At 50.0% G+C, this 19375-nt stretch overlaps 1 protein-coding gene across 1 annotated transcript in view; it reads left to right on the top strand.

Annotated features, from left to right (window-relative positions):
• The first annotated feature begins 14353 nt into the window (after positions 1–14353).
• Positions 14354–19375, top strand: part of LOC116954784 (integrin beta-1-B-like) — a 43019-nt gene continuing 37997 nt past the window's right edge. The window contains exon 1 of the mRNA XM_032975589.2: positions 14354–14512. The gene's annotated coding sequence lies outside the window, so the exon portion shown is untranslated. The remainder of the gene's footprint in view (positions 14513–19375) is intronic.

Below are 19375 nucleotides of genomic sequence, written 5' to 3'. Positions count from 1 at the left end.
GTGCCACCGTGCCCCTGACTGCAGCTATCACGCAGCTCAGCAAACATAAGTGGCCAAGGTACGCAACTTAATTCTTTAATGCAGCCGGTGGTGGACTCTCTGTTTGCTGAAACACGTGACTATTATTGATCCTTGATCGTTTCTGCGTGGATTAAATATCGGCCGTTCTATAGGATTCGGGGGGGGGGGGGGGTCAGGCGAACCTACGCAGGTGGGGTGGGGGGGGGAGTAAAAAGTTCGCGTGCCTACAGGGAGGGGCGGAGGGGTGAAATCTTGACGGATTTTTGCGTACCTGCTAAGTGGATGACCCCTTACACTACCGCTCACTAACTCACCCACTAACCACATGGCAGGTCACAACACACTCAGTCACCACGCTGCAGGTCACAAAATAACACTCACCCATTCACACACTTTACCCACTCACCCTACCACTCACTAACCCACTCACTTACACACCCTACCACTCACTAACCCACTCACCCACACACATTACCACTCACTAACCCACTCACCCACTCACTAACCCACTCACCCACACACCCTACCACTCACTAACCCACTCACCCACACACATTACCACTCATTAACCCACTCACCCACACAGATTACCACTCACTAACCCACTCACCCACACAGATTACCACTCATTAACCCACTCACCCACACACCCTACCACTCACTAACCCACTCTCCCACACACATTACCACTCACTAACCCACTCACCCACACACCCTACCACTCACTAACCCACTCACACACCCTACCACTCACTAACTCACTCACCCACACACATTACCACTCACTAACCCACTCACCCACACACATTACCACTCATTAACCCACTCACCCACACACCCTACCACTCACTAACCCACTCACCCACACACATTACCACTCACTAACCCACTCACCCACACACCCTACCACTCACTAACCCACTCACCCACACACCCTACCACTCACTAACCCACTTACCCACACACATTACCACTCATTAACCCACTCACCCACACACCCTACCACTTACTAACCCACTCACCCACACACCCTACCACTCACTAACCCACTCACCCACACACCCTACCACTCACTAACCCACTCACCCACACACATTACCACTCACTAACCCACTTACCCACACACATTACCACTCACTAACCCACTCACCCACACACATTACCACTCATTAACCCACTCACCCACACACCCTAGCACTCACTAACCCACTCACCCACACACATTACCACCCACTCACACACTTTACCCACTCACCCTACCACTCACTAACCCACTCACCCACACACCCTACCACTCACTAACCCACTCACCCACACACATTACCACTCACTAACCCACTTACCCACACACATTACCACTCACTAACTCACTCACCCACACACCCTACCACTCACTAACCCACACACATTACCACTCACTAACCCACTCACCCACACACATTACCACTCACTAACCCACTAACCCACTCACCCACACACCCGACCACTCACTAACCCACTCACCCACACACCCTGCCGCTCACTAACCCACTCACCCACACACCCTACCACTCACTAACCCACTCACCCACACACATTACCACCCACTCACACACTTTACCCACTGACCCTACCACTCACTAACCCACTCACACACCCTATCACTCACTAACCCACCCACACACATTACCACCCACTCACCCACACACCCTACCACTCACTAACCCACTCACCCACACACCCTACCACTCACTAACCCACTCACCCACACACCCTACCACTCACTAACCCACTCACCCACACACATTACCACTCACTAACCCACTTACCCACCCACCCACCACACTGCAGGTCACCCAACTTCTCTCTCTGCTCCACTTTGGAATTCTCTCCTCCCGTCATCATCATCATCGTTGTCGTCTTTCTTTTCCCCCAGGTCATTAAAACAATGACTTCGGTCATTTCCAGGAACGTGTGACCCCTTATCGAGTTAACACCTTCAGCAGTGCCTTTTTGTTTTTGTCTGGCCGCTTGGCGTGTTTGGTCTTTGCTTAGCAACCGTGATATTGTTCAGAATACAGATTTTTTTGGGGATTAGATCGCGTCAATATATAACTGTGTCCTTAAACCCGCCACGACCCGACACAGCCAATTAGTAAGGTTCAGTAAGGTGTGTCGGCTGGTGGCGGGTTTAACGACACATATTTTTTTACGCGATCTTACTCAAACCCCCCCCCCCCCCAACCTGTATTATGGATGATAATGGTCGCGAAAGCCTACGTGCTAAACGTGATCTTGTTTACGTGCTAAACGTGATCTTGTTGTTTACTAATTCTTTGGCGATAGCAGGGGACCTGACGAACAGGTCTAGAAGATAACCACAAACACGGTTGGCCCGCAATCTTGATGAAGGAGCGTTAACTGCACAGATAACTGGGCACAATTTTTAAAATGATAAGTCATCTCCCATATGAATGAAGCTAAGAAATATCTTTGGGTCCACTGCACCGATTGCTCCAACAGATGGCTGCTTTTAATTTCCTTTGCACAGAGCCCTGAGTTCGTTGGTGCCAATTCCACATTCGCATGGCGGGCGCCATTCTTTCCAGATGACCACAACTGTTGACTTTCACATCTGGGGCGGTGACGCGTGGGGGCGGTGGCGCGTTCGCCGCTTGTTGCAGACAGCTCGCGGTTCGTGTCCAGTGGCAGCCCTGGTTAATATTAGAGCATTTGGCTGCTATACATTTCCACATGATAAGCTGAAATTCGTAGAACTATCATTTGTGATAGCCAGTTCGCTTCTGAAAAAAGAGCTTCATAGCTCAGTGGGGCCTTATCTGGTAAAATAAAAAAAGTTGTTGTGAGTTATTGTTGGGTATAAATGGCCAGGCCCGATACGATGGTGTCTTTTGCAGCTGTTTGACCGACACAGCCTGCAAGTTGCCTGTCCCACGGGCAAGGTTGCGACTGCTGCAGCGAGGAGGAGAGATGTAATCTCTAGCTTGGTGATTTAGAGCAGTTTCAATGATTCAGGAAATGTAAAAAAAATCGGCCGCTCAGTGGATGTGCATGCAAAGGCTTCATTAGTTAAACTCCGTTGGGAGCCTTGCTTGTGTATACCTCATCATTAGCAGCAGCAGTCATTACCTATCCACTGCTGGATGAAATAAATGTTATCTCCACATGTCCGTTTCTCCATATAAAATGCACAATAAACAATAGTTTATACGCGTCATATCAGTCGCACGCACGCCCTTCTGGGAGTGTATTATTTATGTCAGCAGAATTAATATAAAAAAATAATCAAGCAAAACTCGGCAGCGCTTTGGACATTGAGTGTGTCATCAGTGGGGTATTGGATTCCCATATCGTCGCTACCCCTCGTTGGTCCTGCGACGCCACAAGCTAACTGCAGCGCGAGTCACGTGATTCACGGGAGGCTTGAGCTGACTTCTAAACGTACAGAGATGTGGCAGACGGAAAATCGCAGCCTTTCCCAATCCACCAATGGTTGAAAAACTGCGTCTGTCTGGGAGGGGTGGGGGGGGGGGTTGGCCATACTTCACCACGCTGGTCAGTACGACATCAGAGGGTGTCGCGGTGGCAATGAGATGTTCACTCCCTCCTCTGGTATGCAGGAGGTCGTGGGTTCGATTCCGACCTTGCTGTGTCTTTTGAGGCTGCGTGTCTCTCTGCCCGTGGTCGGGAGGATTTTTCTCCGGGTCCTCTGGTTATCCCCCTTCCCATTTAGAATCAACATCACGCGTTCAGAGTGTGTAGCTGCTGCTGCTACACATTCCCACGTGATAAGCCACTACTTGGTTGAGCTATCATTTTGTGATTGCCAGGTCGCTTCTGAAAAGGAGCGACACACCTCAGTGTGGGCCTTAGCTGGTAAAATGAAAATAGTTTATAGTTTAGTTTTAGAAGGGGTGGGAAAGCGGTGAGTTTATTTATCGTGATGACAGCACATTGTATTCTTGTTGTGTGTCTGGAGTTGAGAATGAATGCAAATGCCTCGTAGCCTGCAGCCATCTGGCTCAAGACCATCAGCTGAGGTGACCGCAGCTAGGGACGTCCGCTCCGAGGCTCTGAAACATCATGCCGCTATCGTTTGATGAACACGTCCTGATCATAGTGGTGGTGGTGGTGGTGAAGATGAGGATGGTAATGATGGGGCTGCTGGTGGTGGTGGTGATGCTGATGGTTATGATGATAGTAATAATGGGGACGATGATGGCGGTGGTGATGATGATTGTGGTGATAATGCTGCTGCTTGTGGTGGTGATGATGGTAGTGGTGATGATGGTAGTGATGATGATGCTGATGATGATGCTGATGGTTATGATGATGGTCATGATGTGATGCAATGATGGCTGTTGTGGTGATGATGGTAAAGATGATGATGCTGGTGAAGATGACGGCAGTGGTGATCTCCAGCAACAACGGAGGGCACAGAGCAACGCTCACAACAACGAGCGTAGCGCCGGGTGGATAAAATGTGGAAAGTTGTCACAGTAGGGGGTACAGCTGGTGGTGCATCTACCGGTCATCTCAGTCAGCCAACCCATGGCACCTGCTGGGTCTGTTCCGAGACCTCCTGCCAGCAGCGAGCCTTCGACACTTCACGTGGCCTCAAAGTGCACCTAGCCTGGCATAGCCGCCGTGCTGAGGTCACCGTCACTCAGTGGCGATTGGCGGCTGTCGGTATTGATTGTCGTGATGATGATGATGATGATTTACATCATCATCATCATCACGACGATTGTCGTGTCTACGGAGTTTGCAACGACTGCCAGCACTGTATGTGCTGTGGAGACTTTTCAGGATGTTTACACGGCCCTGCAGTTATAGCTGAGGTTTCCTTTGTGTGTGTGGTGGGGTGTGTGTGGTGAGGTGTGTGTATTGGGGTGTGCGTGGTGGGGTGTGTGTGTGTGGTGTGTATGTGGGGTGTGTGGGGTGTGTGTGTGGTGTGTGTGGTGTGGTGTGTGTATTGGGGTGTGTGTGGGGTGTGTGTGTGTGTGTGGGGTGTGTGTGGTGAGGTATGTGTATTGGGGTGTGCGTGGTGGTGTGTGTGTGTGGTGTGTGTGTGGGGTGTGTGTGTGGTGTGTGTGTGGTGTGTGGGGTGTGTGTGTGTGGGGTGTGTGTGTGGGGTGTGTGTGTGTTGGGGTGTGTGTGTGGGGTGTGTGTGGTGGGGTGTGTGTGGTGAGGTGGGGTGTGTGTTGGGGTGTGTGGGATGTGTGTGTGGGGTGTGTGTGTGGGGTGTGTGTGTGTGTTGGGGTGTGTGTGTGGGGTGTGTGTGTGGGGTGTGTGTGGTGAGGTGGGGTGTGTGTTGGGGTGTGTGTGGTGGGGTGTGCGTGGTGGGGTGTGTGTGGTGGGGTGTGTGGGGTGTGTGTGTGGGGTGTGTGTGGGGTGTGTGTGTGTGTGTGGGGTGTGTGTGTGGGGTGTGTGGTGGGGTGTGTGGGGTGTGTGTGTGGGGTGTGTGTGTGTGTTGGGGTGTGTGTGTGTGGTGTGTGTGGTGGGGTGTGTGTGGTGAGGTGGGGTGTGTGTTGGGGTGTGCGTGGTGGGGTGTGCGTGGTGGGGTGTGTGTGTGTGGTGTGTGTGGTGGGGTATGTGGGGTGTGTGTGTGGGGTGTGTGTGTGTGTTGGGGTGTGTGTGTGGTGTGTGTGTGGGGTGTGTGTGTGTGGTGTGTGTGGGGTGTGTGTGTGGTGGGGTATGTGTGTGTGTGGGGTGTGTGTGTTGGGGTGTGTGTGGTGTGTGTGGTGGGGTGTGTGGGGGTGTGTGTGGGGTGTGTGTGTGTGGGGTGTGTGTGGTGTTTGTGTGTTGGGGTGTGCGTGGTGGGGTGTGTGTGTGTTGGGGTGTGTGTGTGTGTGGGGGTGTGTGGTGGGGTGTGTGGTGTGTGTTGGGGTGTGCATGGTAGGGTGTGTGTGTGTTGGGGTGTGTGTGTGTGGGGTGTGTGTGTGTGGGGTGTGTGTGGGGTGTGTGGTGTGTGTTGGGGTGTGCGTGGTGGGGTGTGTGTGTGGGGTGTGTGTGTGTGGGGTGTGTGTGGTGAGGTGTGTGTGTTGGGGTGTGCGTGGTGGGGTGTGTGTGTGTGGTGTGTGTGGGGTGTGTGTGTGTGTAGGGTGTGTGTGGTGTGTGTGGTGTGTGTGTGTCGTGTAGTATGTGTGTGGTGTAGTGTGTGTGGGGTGTGTATGTGTGTTTGTGGTGTGTGTGGAGTGTGTGTGTGGGGTGTGTGTGTGGTGTAGCGTGTGGGGTGTGTGTGGGGTGTGTGTGGTGTGTGTGTGTGTGGTGTAGTGTGTGGGGTGTGTATGTGTGTTTGTGGTGTGTGTGTGGAGTGTGTGTGTGTGGTGTGTGTGGTGTGTGTGTGGGGTGTGTGTGTGGAGTGTGTGTGGAGAGTGTGTGTGGAGTGTGTGTGGGGTGTGTTCGGTCATCCTCGCAGCAGCAGCGGCTTTTGGCTGTGAGCCATCGAACAAAGGCGGTGGTCACCGCGTCGCTCGCTTCTAGATGCGCTTCTGCGGCCGTCTGGAACGCTCTTCCTTCCGACATTAGGAAGCCACTGAGAGCTACGCGCAACTAATTCATCATCTAGGTTTAAAACTATTTCCTTTAGAACTGCTTTTTGTGTTGTTGTCCTTCCGATTGGCACGGTTGGCTACGTACGGTGCAAAAGAAGTTCATATATACAACGAGCCTTTTGCCCGTCCAAGGACGGGTGTATTGCAGTAAATCTGAAACTTGCGAGCGAAAATCAGACCGCGACGTGATATTAATTGCATCAACTCGCGTGCAGTTTGTAAGGGCGCGGTGACACAGACCTATTTCATGTAAAGGATTATAATCCCTTGTTCATCACGACGTCCTTTTTACTTTGATGTCTCAACAGCAGCGTTACGGAGATCACGTGACGTGATGAGGGTTCTGCCTTTGTCGTGAGGGTTGTGAGTTGACGCCCAGGAGGGGGGAGGAGGCGCCTCGCCCCCCCATGTGGAGTGACGTCACCCGCTAATTATTATGAATGGAGGGGGGTCCATTTTGAGAACGTCACCTGCTCATGAATATTAATGAGGGGGGCTGGTCGATGTGGAGTGACGTCACGAGCGTTAAGGACAGACATTCCTGGGTGATTACAGTAGGCATTTGGGTGAATACGGTGGGAGCGGTGGCGCAGTGGTTAGCCTAGTTCAATTCTCGCTCACGGCCAACACCAATGACGATGCTCTTAACCAATCGGGGGCCTCGCCTAGGTCGACTTAGCCTCAAATGAGTGCCTGGTGCGATGTGTAGACGTTGCCAATCGGAAGACAAAGGCGGGCGGGAGTGTATTACTGTAATGTGTCACAGCAGGGCATGCGGTGTCTGTGTGGGTGTGTGTGTGCTCCCTGCTGATTTTGCCAGCGAACGCAGAACTTAGAACGTAGAACTTCGAAGCCCTGACTATTTTTGTACCCTGCTGTATTGAAGTCTCCACACGTAAGCAGCAATGGGTGCCTGAGTTCCATCAGGCTTTTGGCAATGCTTGGGTGTGGTTCAAGGATCAGGGTTAATCATTGACAAACTCGACAAGAATGTCGAGTTTAACTGTTGACACTTTGGCGATTGAGAAGACAGACATACAGCATTCTACACTATCAGAACCTTGATTCATACTGGAGGAATCCGATGAGCTATAAAGCTCTTTCCCACAGATGTATCAAGTAGGGTCATAGATGTATGAAACCACGTGAGTGCACATTGGGAACACGACGTCTCTTGTACGCTCAATAAGCAGCACATGCTGCATGTCTAAAAACAGACATGAGCCATGGTCTATCCACTGTTGGATTCAGTGATGGTTGTGAGTGGTGGCTGTAGTGGTTGTGAGTGATGGTTGTGGTTGTGAGTGGTGGTTGTAGTGGTGGTAGTGAGTGTGAGTGGGGGTTATAGTGATAGTGGTGGTAGTGAGTGTTGGTAGTGGTCGTGATTGTGGGTGGTGGTAATGAGTGGTGGTAGTGACTGTGAGTGGTGGTTGTGGTGGTAGTGAGTGGTAGTGAGTGTAGTGGTGGTGGTAGTGTGAGTGGTGGTTGAAGAAATGGTAGTGAGTGTAGTGATAGTGGTGAGAGGTGATAGTAATTGTGAGTGGTGGTAGTGAGTGAGTGGCGGCTGTAGTGATAGTGGTGGTAGTGAGTGTAGTGATGGTGGTGGTAGTGTGAATGGTGGTTGTTGTTGTGGTGGTGGTAATGGTGCTAGTGAGTGTAGTTTCAAGTTTCATTTATTAGGTATAGCCCTGTGAGCCATGCGGCTCTTAAGTCGGGTGCAACCGCAACAAACAAAATTTGAACACAGAACATCTTAGAGCGACGACGCGCAACGGAAACATCCTGGAATTCAACCAGCAAATATTCCACACGCAAAAAAAAACGTATTAAAACGCTGTGTGCAAAAATCACAATGTGGTACAAGCCAACAACAACAACCATGAGGCTATCCACATATACAAACACAGAGACAATTTCGGGTCTTAATTGATTGTTCACGCTTACGGTGGATTTCAGTCCGCATCCATTATTTTCATCTCCCCCCTCCTCTTTTCCGAACATAGATGGACTCGTCCATCTGAACAAACTGTCAAATCGCTCTCCGTGGTGCTAACGTTAAAAATAACCGCCACATTTTCAAATTTTCTTGCCGTGGTTTTCACACCTGATGATGATTGCTTGTGCTGCAGTCGAAACGTCGTGAAAATTTTATTGTTTTATATTTTTATTATTTTATTGTTTCCCTTCTACGTGACTTTACCGAAAGAACCAAGAATATATAACCATAAGACAATTGAGATTAACCATATGTTTTCGAATTAACCAAAATAAAGCTACAAAAACAATGTAACAACAGTAATCATAGGAACTGTGATTTTAAATTTAACAATAAACGATATACATAACACATACGACAAAAAACCTGCAGCCATAGCTGGCAGCACGACACTCCCAGTGTATGATGTGTGAGTGAGTCAGCAGTAGCGTGAGTGAGTGTATGATGTGTGAGTCAGTGTATGATGTGTGAGTGAGTGTATGATGTGTGAGTCAGTGTATGATGTGTGAGTCAGTGTATGATGTGTGAGTCAGTCAGCAGCAGCGTGAGTGAGTGTATGATGTGTTAGCCAGCGCATGATGAGTGAGTCAGTGTATGATGTGTGAGTGAGTCAGTGTATGATGTGTGAGTGAGTCAGTGTATGATGTGTGAGTGAGTCAGCAGCAGCGTGAGTGAGTGTATGATGTGCGAATCAGCGTAGGATGAGAGAGTCAGTAGTAGCTTGATGTGTTAGTCAGCACATGATGAGTGAGTCAGTGTATGATGTGTGAGTGAGTCAGTGTATGATGTGTGAGTGAGTCAGTGCATGATGTGTGAGTGAGTCAGTGTATGATGTGTGAGTGAGTCAGTGTATGATGTGTGAGTGAGTCAGTGCATGGTGTGAGTGAGTCAGTGTATGATGTGTGAGTGAGTCAGTGTATGATGTGTGAGTGAGTCAGTGTATGATGTGTGAGTGAGTCAGCAGCAGCGTGAGTGAGTGTATGATGTGCGAATCAACGTAGGATGAGTGAGTCAGTAGTAGCTTGATGTGTTAGTTAGCACATGATGAGTGAGTCAGTGTATGATGTGTGAGTGAGTCAGTGTATGATGTGTGAGTGAGTCAGTGCATGCTGTGTGAGTGAGTCAGTGTCTGATGTGTGAGGGAGTCAGTGTATGATGTGTGAGTGAGTCAGTGCATGGTGTGAGTGAGTCAGTGTATGATGTGTGAGTGAGTCAGTGCATGATGTGTGAGTGAGTCAGTGTATGATGTGTGAGTCAGTGTATGATGTGTGAGTGAGTCAGTGTATGATGTGTGAGTCAGTGTATGATGTGTGAGTGAGTCAGTGTATGATGTGTGAGTGAGTCAGTGTATGATGTGTGAGTGAGTCAGTGTATGATGTGTGAGTGAGTCAGTGTATGATGTGTGAGTGAGTCAGTGTATGATGTGTGAGTGAGTCAGTGTATGATGTGTGAGTGAGTCAGTGTATGATGTGTGAGTGAGTCAGTGTATGATGTGTGAGTGAGTCAGTGTATGATGTGTGAGTGAGTCAGTGTATGATGTGTGAGTGAGTCAGTGTATGATGTGTGAGTGAGTCAGTGTATGATGTGTGAGTGAGTCAGTGTATGATGTGTGAGTGAGTCAGTGTATGACGTGTGAGTGAGTCAGTGTATGATGTGTGAGTGAGTCAGTGTATGATGTGTGAGTGAGTCAGTGCATGATGTGTGAGTGAGTCAGTGTATGATGTGTGAGTGAGTCAGTGTATGATGTGTGAGTGAGTCAGTGCATGGTGTGAGTGAGTCAGTGTATGATGTGTGAGTGAGTCAGTGTATGATGTGTGAGTGAGTCGGTGTATGATGTGTGAGTGAGTCAGCAGCAGCGTGAGTGAGTGTATGATGTGCGAATCAACGTAGGATGAGTGAGTCAGTAGTAGCTTGATGTGTTAGTTAGCACATGATGAGTGAGTCAGTGTATGATGTGTGAGTGAGTCAGTGTATGATGTGTGAGTGAGTCAGTGCATGCTGTGTGAGTGAGTCAGCGTCTGATGTGTGAGGGAGTCAGTGTATGATGTGTGAGTGAGTCAGTGCATGGTGTGAGTGAGTCAGTGTATGATGTGTGAGTGAGTCAGTGCATGATGTGTGAGTGAGTCAGTGTATGATGTGTGAGTCAGTGTATGATGTGTGAGTGAGTCAGTGTATGATGTGTGAGTCAGTGTATGATGTGTGAGTGAGTCAGTGTATGATGTGTGAGTGAGTCAGTGTATGATGTGTGAGTGAGTCAGTGTATGATGTGTGAGTGAGTCAGTGTATGATGTGTGAGTGAGTCAGTGTATGATGTGTGAGTGAGTCAGTGTATGATGTGTGAGTGAGTCAGTGTATGATGTGTGAGTGAGTCAGTGTATGATGTGTGAGTGAGTCAGTGTATGATGTGTGAGTGAGTCAGTGTATGATGTGTGAGTGAGTCAGTGTATGATGTGTGAGTGAGTCAGTGTATGATGTGTGAGTGAGTCAGTGTATGATGTGTGAGTGAGTCAGTGTATGACGTGTGAGTGAGTCAGTGTATGATGTGTGAGTGAGTCAGTGTATGATGTGTGAGTGAGTCAGTGTATGATGTGTGAGTGAGTCAGTGTATGATGTGTGAGTGAGTCAGTGTATGATGTGTGAGTGAGTCAGTGTATGATGTGTGAGTGAGTCAGTGTATGATGTGTGAGTGAGTCAGTGTATGATGTGTGAGTGAGTCAGTGTATGATGTGTGAGTGAGTCAGTGTATGATGTGTGAGTGAGTCAGTGTATGATGTGTGAGTGAGTCAGTGTATGATGTGTGAGTGAGTCAGTGTATGATGTGTGAGTGAGTCAGTGTATGATGTGTGAGTGAGTCAGTGTATGATGTGTGAGTGAGTCAGTGTATGATGTGTGAGTGAGTCAGTGTATGACGTGTGAGTGAGTCAGTGTATGATGTGTGAGTGAGTCAGTGTATGATGTGTGAGTGAGTCAGTGTATGATGTGTGAGTGAGTCAGTGTATGATGTGTGAGTGAGTCAGTGTATGATGTGTGAGTGAGTCAGTGTATGATGTGTGAGTGAGTCAGTGTATGATGTGTGAGTGAGTCAGTGTATGATGTGTGAGTGAGTCAGTGTATGATGTGTGAGTGAGTCAGTGTATGATGTGTGAGTGAGTCAGTGTATGATGTGTGAGTGAGTCAGTGTATGATGTGTGAGTGAGTCAGTGTATGATGTGTGAGTGAGTCAGTGTATGATGTGTGAGTGAGTCAGTGTATGATGTGTGAGTGAGTCAGTGTATGATGTCTGAGTGAGTCAGTGTATGATGTGTGAGTCAGTCAGTGTATGATGTGTGAGTGAGTCAGTGTATGATGTGTGAGTGAGTCAGTGTATGATGTGTGAGTGAGTCAGTGTATGATGTGTGAGTGAGTCAGTGTATGATGTGTGAGTGAGTCAGTGTATGATGTGTGAGTGAGTCAGTGTATGATGTGTGAGTGAGTCAGTGTATGATGTGTGAGTGAGTCAGTGTATGATGTGTGAGTGAGTCAGTGTATGATGTGTGAGTGAGTCAGTGTATGATGTCTGAGTGAGTCAGTGTATGATGTGTGAGTGAGTCAGTGTCGGCCCCCTCACAAACGGCCCCCGCCAGCCGCTGCTGGGAGCGCCCAGGGAGCGTGCGCCTTAGGTGGCCATCCGGTGGTAGTGTGAGTGGTGGTTGTCGTGGTGGTTGTCGTGGTGGTAGAGTGAGTGGTGGTTGTGGTGGTGGTAGTGTGAGTGGTGGTAGTGTGAGTGGTGGTTGTCGTGGTGGTAGAGTGAGTGGTGGTTGTGGTGGTGGTTGTCGTGGTGGTAGTGATAGTGGTTGTGGTGGTGGTAGTGTGAGTGGTGGTTGTTGTCGTGGTGGTAGTGATAGTGGCTGTGGTGGTGGTAGTGTGAGTGGTGGTTGTGGTGGTGGTTGTGAGTGGTGGTAGTGAGTGTTGTGGTGGTTGTGAGTGGTGGTAGTGGTGGTTGTAGTGGTAGTGAGTGTAGTGGTGGTGATGGTGAGTGGTGGTGAGTGGTGGTGAGTGGTGATAGTGGTGGCTGTAGTGGTAGTGAGTGTAGTGGTGGTGGTAGTGAGTGGTGGTGGTGAGTGGTGGTGGTGGTAGTATGAGTGGTGGTTGTCGTGGTGGTCGTGATAGTGGTTGTAGTGGTGGTTGTGGTGGTAGTGATAGTGGTTGTGATTGGTGGTTGTGGTGGTGGTAGTGAGTGGTGGTAGTGATGGTAGCGTGAGTGATGGTTGTCGTGGTGGTAGTGGTGTTTGTAGTGAGTGTAGTGGTGGTGGTTGTGATGGTGATAGTGAGTGGTGGTGGTTGTGAGTGGTTGTAGTGGTGGTGGTAGCGTGAGTGGTGGTAGTGCTGGTTGTAGTGGTAGTGAGTGTAGTGGTGGTAGTGGTTGTGAGTGGTGGTAGTGGTGGTAGTGGTGGTGAGTGGTGGTGAGTGGTGGTAGTGGTGGTAGTGAGTGGTGGTAGTGTGAGTGGTGGTAGTGGTGGTGAGTGGTGGTAGTGAGAGTGGCGGCTGTAGTGATAGTGGTGGTACTGAGTGTAGTGATAGTGGTGGTTGTGAGTGGTGGTAGTGAGTGGTGGTAGTGGTGGTAGTGAGTGGTGGTAGTGGTGGTGAGTGGTGGTGTGTGGTGGTAGTGAGTGAGTGGCGGCTGTAGTGATAGTGGTGGTACTGAGTGTAGTAATAGTGGTGGTTGTGAGTGGTGGTGGTGGTGGTGGTGGTAGTGAGTGGTGGTAGTGGTGGTGTGTGGTGGTAGTGAGAGTGAGTGGCGGCTGTAGTGATAGTGGTGGTACTGAGTGTAGTGATAGTGGTGGTAGTGGTGGTGGTAGTGAGTGGTGGTTGTGAGTGGTGGTAGTGGTGGTGGTGAGTGTCGTGGTGGTGGTAGTGTGAGTGGTGGTAGTGGTTGTGAGTGGTGGTGAGTGGTGGTAGTGAGAGTGAGTGGCGGCTGTAGTGATAGTGGTGGTACTGAGTGTCATGATAGTGGTGGTAGTGTGAGTGGTGGTAGTGTGAGTGGTGGTTGTGAGTGGTGGTAGTGTGAGTGGTGGTTGTGAGTGGTAGTAGTGTGAGTGGTGGTTGTGGGTGGTGGTAGTGGTGGTGGTGAGTGTCGTGGTGGTGGTAGTGTGAGTGATGGTTGTGAGTGGTGGTAGTGTGAGTGGTGGTAGTGGTGGTTGTTAGTGGTGGTAGTGTGAGTGGTGGTAGTGGTGGTTGTAGTGGTAGTGAGTGTAGTGGTGGTTGTTAGTGGTGGTAGTGTGAGTGGTGGTAGTGGTGGTTGTAGTGGTAGTGAGTGTAGTGGTGGTGATGTTTGTGAGTGGTGGTAGTAGTGGTGGTAGTGTGAGTGGTGGTGGTTGTGAGTGGTGGTGGTGGCTGTAGGTAGTGAGTGTAGTGGTGGTGGTAGTGAGTGGTGGTGGTAGTGGTAGTGAGTGGTGGTAGTGTGAGTGGTGGTGGTGAGTGGTGGTAGTGAGAGTGGTGGTAATGGTGGTGGTAGTGAGTGGTGGTAGTGTGAGTGGTGGTAGCGGTGGTTGTAGTGGTAGTGAGTGTAGTGGTGGTGGTTGTGAGTGGTGGTGAGTGTAGTGGTGGTAGTGAGTGGTGGTAATGTGAGTGGTGGTAGAGTGAGTGGTGGTAGTGTGAGTGGTGGTAGTGGTGGTTGTAGTGGTAGTGAGTGTAGTGGTAGTGAGTGTAGTGGTAGTGAGTGTAGTGGTTGTGAGTGGTGGTAGTGGTGGTGGTGAGTCAGGGTCACGCCCCTCCTACCCCCCCCCCCCGTGTCCCCCTGCCGGCCCCACCCCCCGCGTCTCGCCCAGGCAGCAGCAGCCGCAGCCGCAGCGGCCACAGCGGCAGCGCCCTCCGGCCATAGAAGACGACGACGAGGAGGAGGAGGAGGACGAGGAGCGAACAGCAGCAGGGACTTGACGAGACAGCGAAGAGCCACGAGGTACGTGTCGGCTACAACTACACTCGCAACCACCACCACACAGCCACCACACACAACAACCACACACAGCCACCACACACAACCACCACACACAACCACCACACACAACCACACAACCACCACCACACAACCACCACCACCACACAATGTGAACAGAAGCAGGCAGCAAGCGAAGTGAATGGTGGTGAACAATGGGGACTGGCAGGCCGCGCCTGGGCCGGCTGCAGAACGGGATCAGTCGGTTCCGTTACAACCACCACAGACAACAACCAAATACTGTACAACAACCACCACCACAGACAACAACCACCACAGACAACAACCACCACCACAGACAACAACCACCACCACAGACAACAACCACCACCACAGACAACAACCACCACAGACAACAACCACCACAGACAACAACCACCACAGACAACAACCAAATACTGTACAACAACCACCACAGACAACAACCACCACAGACAACAACCACCACAGACAACAACCACCACAGACAACAACCACCATAGACAACAACAAAATACTGTACAACAACCACCACAGACAACAACCACCACAGACAACAACCACCACAGACAACAACCACCACAGACAACCACCACAGACAACAACCACCACAGACAACAACCACCACAGACAACAACCACCACAGACAACAACCACCACAGACAACAAAATACTGTACAACAACAAAATACTGTACAACAACCACAGACAACAACCACCACAGACAACAACCAAATACTGTACAACAACCAAATACTGTACAACAACCACCACAGACAACAACCGGCAAGTTACAGGCACGGCAAGTGGAGGAGTGAGTGTACTGTTAGTAAGAGTTAGTAAGTTAGTAAGAGTTAGTAAGTTAGTAAGAGTTATTAAGAGTAAGTTAGTAAGAGTAAGTTAGTAACAGTGAGTAAGAGTTAGTAAGTTAGTAAGAGTTAGTAAGTTAGTAAGAGTTATTAAGAGTAAGTTAGTAACAGTGAGTAAGAGTTAGTAAGTTAGTAAGAGTTAGTAAGTTAGTAAGAGTTATTAAGAGTAAGTTAGTAAGAGTAAGTTAGTAACAGTGAGTAAGAGTTAGTAAGAGTTAACGGTGCGAATAGTGAGCGGCGATCCAAATGGGCTCGACACGGTCACGCCTCTAAGAGTTGATACTTTGATTTTTATTTATTTACAAAGACAACGGACGGGACACAACTTAAAACCTACCCACTCACCACAACCACTCACCACAACCACTCACCACAACCACTCACCACAACCACTCACACCACAACCACTCACACCACAACTCACCACACACCACTCACCACACACCACTCACCACAACCACTCTCACTACAACCACTCGCCACAACCACTCGCCACAACCACTCACCACAACCACTCACCACACACCACAACCACTCACCACACACCACAACCACTCACCACAACCACTCACCACAACCACTCACCACACACCACAACCACTCACCACACACCACAACCACTCACACCACAACCACTCACCACACACCACTCACACCACAACCACTCACCACAACCACTCACCACAACCACTCACCACAACCACTCACCACAACCACTCACCACAACCACTCACCACAACCACTCTCACTACAACCACTCACCACAACCACTCACCACACACCACAACCACTCACCACAACCACACACCACAACCACTCACCACAACCACTCACACCACAACCACTCACCACACACCACTCACACCACAACCACTCACCACAACCACTCACCACACACCACTCACCACAACCACTCTCACCACAACCACTCGCCACAACCACTCACCGCACACCACAACCACTCACACCACAACCACACACCACAACCACTCGCCACAACCACTCACCACACACCACAACCACTCACACCACAACCACTCACACCACAACCACACACCACAACCACACACCACAACCACTCGCCACAACCACTCACCACACACTACAACCACTCACCGCACACCACAACCACACACCACAACCTCTCACCACAACCACTCACACCACAACCTCTCACCACAACCACTCACACCACAACCACTCACACCACAACCACTCACCGCACACACCACAACCACTCACACCACAACCACTCACCGCACACACCACAACCTCTCACCACAACCTCTCACCACAACCACTCACCGCACACACCACAACCACTCACACCACAACCACTCACACCACAACCACTCACCACAACCACTCACCGCACACACCACAACCTCTCACCACAACCACTCACCGCACACACCACAACCTCACACACCACAACAACCTTAACCGCATGTCAGCCAGCGAGTGTCGTACTTGGTGGTTAAGGGCACACACACAGAGTGCGAGGTGGCAGTGTCTCTCTCTGCACCGACAAAGTAATAAACGTGGATAGCATGGCACTGAACACAACGAGGACAACCGCACAGACGCACCAACAACCACAGCTCTCTCTCTCTCACACACACAGGGCAAAGATAAAGGTCCCCCGTGTAGCCTGTAACAGACTGTAGGGGCAAGTGCTGTTAGCGAGCAGCACCTATGAAGGCCGGCACGGCACACGAGGGGGTGGGTGGCCAGCACCACACCCGGCCGCCTTTGTCTCCCCAGTGGCGATGTTTACCACGTTTGAGGCTGAATGGACACACACACAGGGTACCACCACCACCGCATATTCCCACCAGCACCACCACAACAACAACACACCACAACAACACACACCACCACAACAACAACACCGACTACATTCAGTAACAACACACACCACCACAACAACACACGCCACAACAACACACACCACAACAACAACACACACACCACAACAACACCGACTACATTCAGTAACAACCAACACACCACAACAACAACACCGACTACATTCAGTAACAACATACCACAACAACAACACACACCACCACAACAACAACACCGACTACATTCAGTAAGAACACACACCACCACAACAACACACACCACAACAACACACACCACCACCACAACAACACCGACTACATTCAGTAACAACACACCACAACAACACACACCACCACAACAACACACACCACAACAACAACACACACCACAACAACAACACATGCCACCACAACAACACACACCACCACAACAACAACACCGACTACATTCAGTAACAACACACACCACCACAACAACACCCACCACCACAACAACACCGACTACATTCAGTAACAACAACACACACCACCACAACAACACACACCACAACAACAACTACATTCAGTAAGAACACACACCACAACAACAACACACACCACAACAACACACACCACAACAACAACACACACCACCACAACAACAACCACCAACAATAACAAACATCGGCCTGTTAATGAATGAACAGCAACTCTTAACTTGGAGTATTTACAATGAGCGCAACCCTTGACAAACAACTCGAGTCGCGGAAGCCGCAACAACAACCATGAGCACAACGTGTTGTTATTATTATCTGCAACATGAGGCTACACAGTGGCCGTAGTGGCTCTAGTTTGTGTTATATTACAGCCAGTTAACAACCTCATGGGTACCAACACCACCTGGCTGGGCTTCTTGGCGTCTTAAGGCAATTATAAAAGCACAACAGGCAACCTCAACCATTAACGCCATCAACAACAACAATCGTATAGCATTAAAATTCATCTAAAGTTGATTGGCGAGTCTTGGGACGTCAACCCGACAGTTCTCCAAACATTCGCCTCTAATGCAACGGGGAAGAGGCTCTTTGTAACGTTGAGGCCGTGTCAGATTTGGGGCTTGCGTTGTAAGTTTGTATGGTTTTAAAATCGTCGTCGTCTTCATTGTTGTTGCTTGCTCCGTATTGTCCAGCAAGGTGACCCTTTCATTTTGTAAATGCAACGGCAATCCCCGCTTGTGATCACCGATTATATTCGTTTAGACGGTGCCAGGGTCTCGCCCACGGTCCCCCCCGTCTTTCCTAACACCGCCGCCCGTTGGCTGCTATCCCCGGCCGGCAGACTGAGCCACACCCTGCCCCCTGCTCCCCGCGAGGACCTCTTTGTCCTTGCTGTGTTGTTCAGAGGCCGCCACGGTGTTGACTCAGAGTCCCTGCCCAAGTGAGCGAGCCAGAGGCGTTGCAGGAGTCTGCCCTAGTCCAGCCCCGACCACGTGCTTGGAAACACCGCATTCACCACCCCCGTCGTTGGCTTAACCACAAAGCGGTAACGATTTTATCGGACCCCCGGTAGGCGGAATGATTGGCTGAGTTAACCCACTCCGACCTCGACCCTGGCCGCGATTTGAATGGGCAGGTTTGAATTGGAAGCCAATGCGATTAATCGCACTCTGTAGCCTGCGGTAATGTACAGCATGTCAGTCAATTCGTGTGCCGACTATTAAACTATATACCGTATATATGTTTTATTTAACCATGTAAGGCTCACTGAGCTATGTAGCTCTCTTTTTTTTTAGAAGCGACCTGCCTATCACAAAACGATAGCTCAGGTGGAATATTATAGCAGCCAAATACTCTTAAAGGCGTCACTGACGTTGATTCTAAATGTGGAGGGGAAAACCCAGAGGAGCTGGAGAATAATCCACGGGGAGAGACAGAGACACGCAGACGAGGTAGACCAGACGAGGTAGTTACCATCTCGCCGCCGTATATAATATGGTAACGCTATGAAATCGCACGGTAATTCTACCCCGTCAATCCACATCTGGATGTGGGCTTGGTGAAGCTGATAGGTGCCCTGGACCAGTTCACATATCGAGCCATGGCCAGGAATCCAACTCAGGTGGGTAGCTGCAGTGGGTACTATTATATTTAAAC

The sequence above is a fragment of the Petromyzon marinus genome, chromosome 56 (genome assembly GCF_048934315.1).
Source record: "Petromyzon marinus isolate PM22_M1 ecotype Great Lakes invasive population chromosome 56, UKy_Petmar_22M1.pri1.0, whole genome shotgun sequence".
Taxonomy (NCBI): Eukaryota; Metazoa; Chordata; class Hyperoartia; order Petromyzontiformes; family Petromyzontidae; genus Petromyzon; species Petromyzon marinus.
This window is presented reverse-complemented; position numbering and strand designations above follow the sequence as displayed.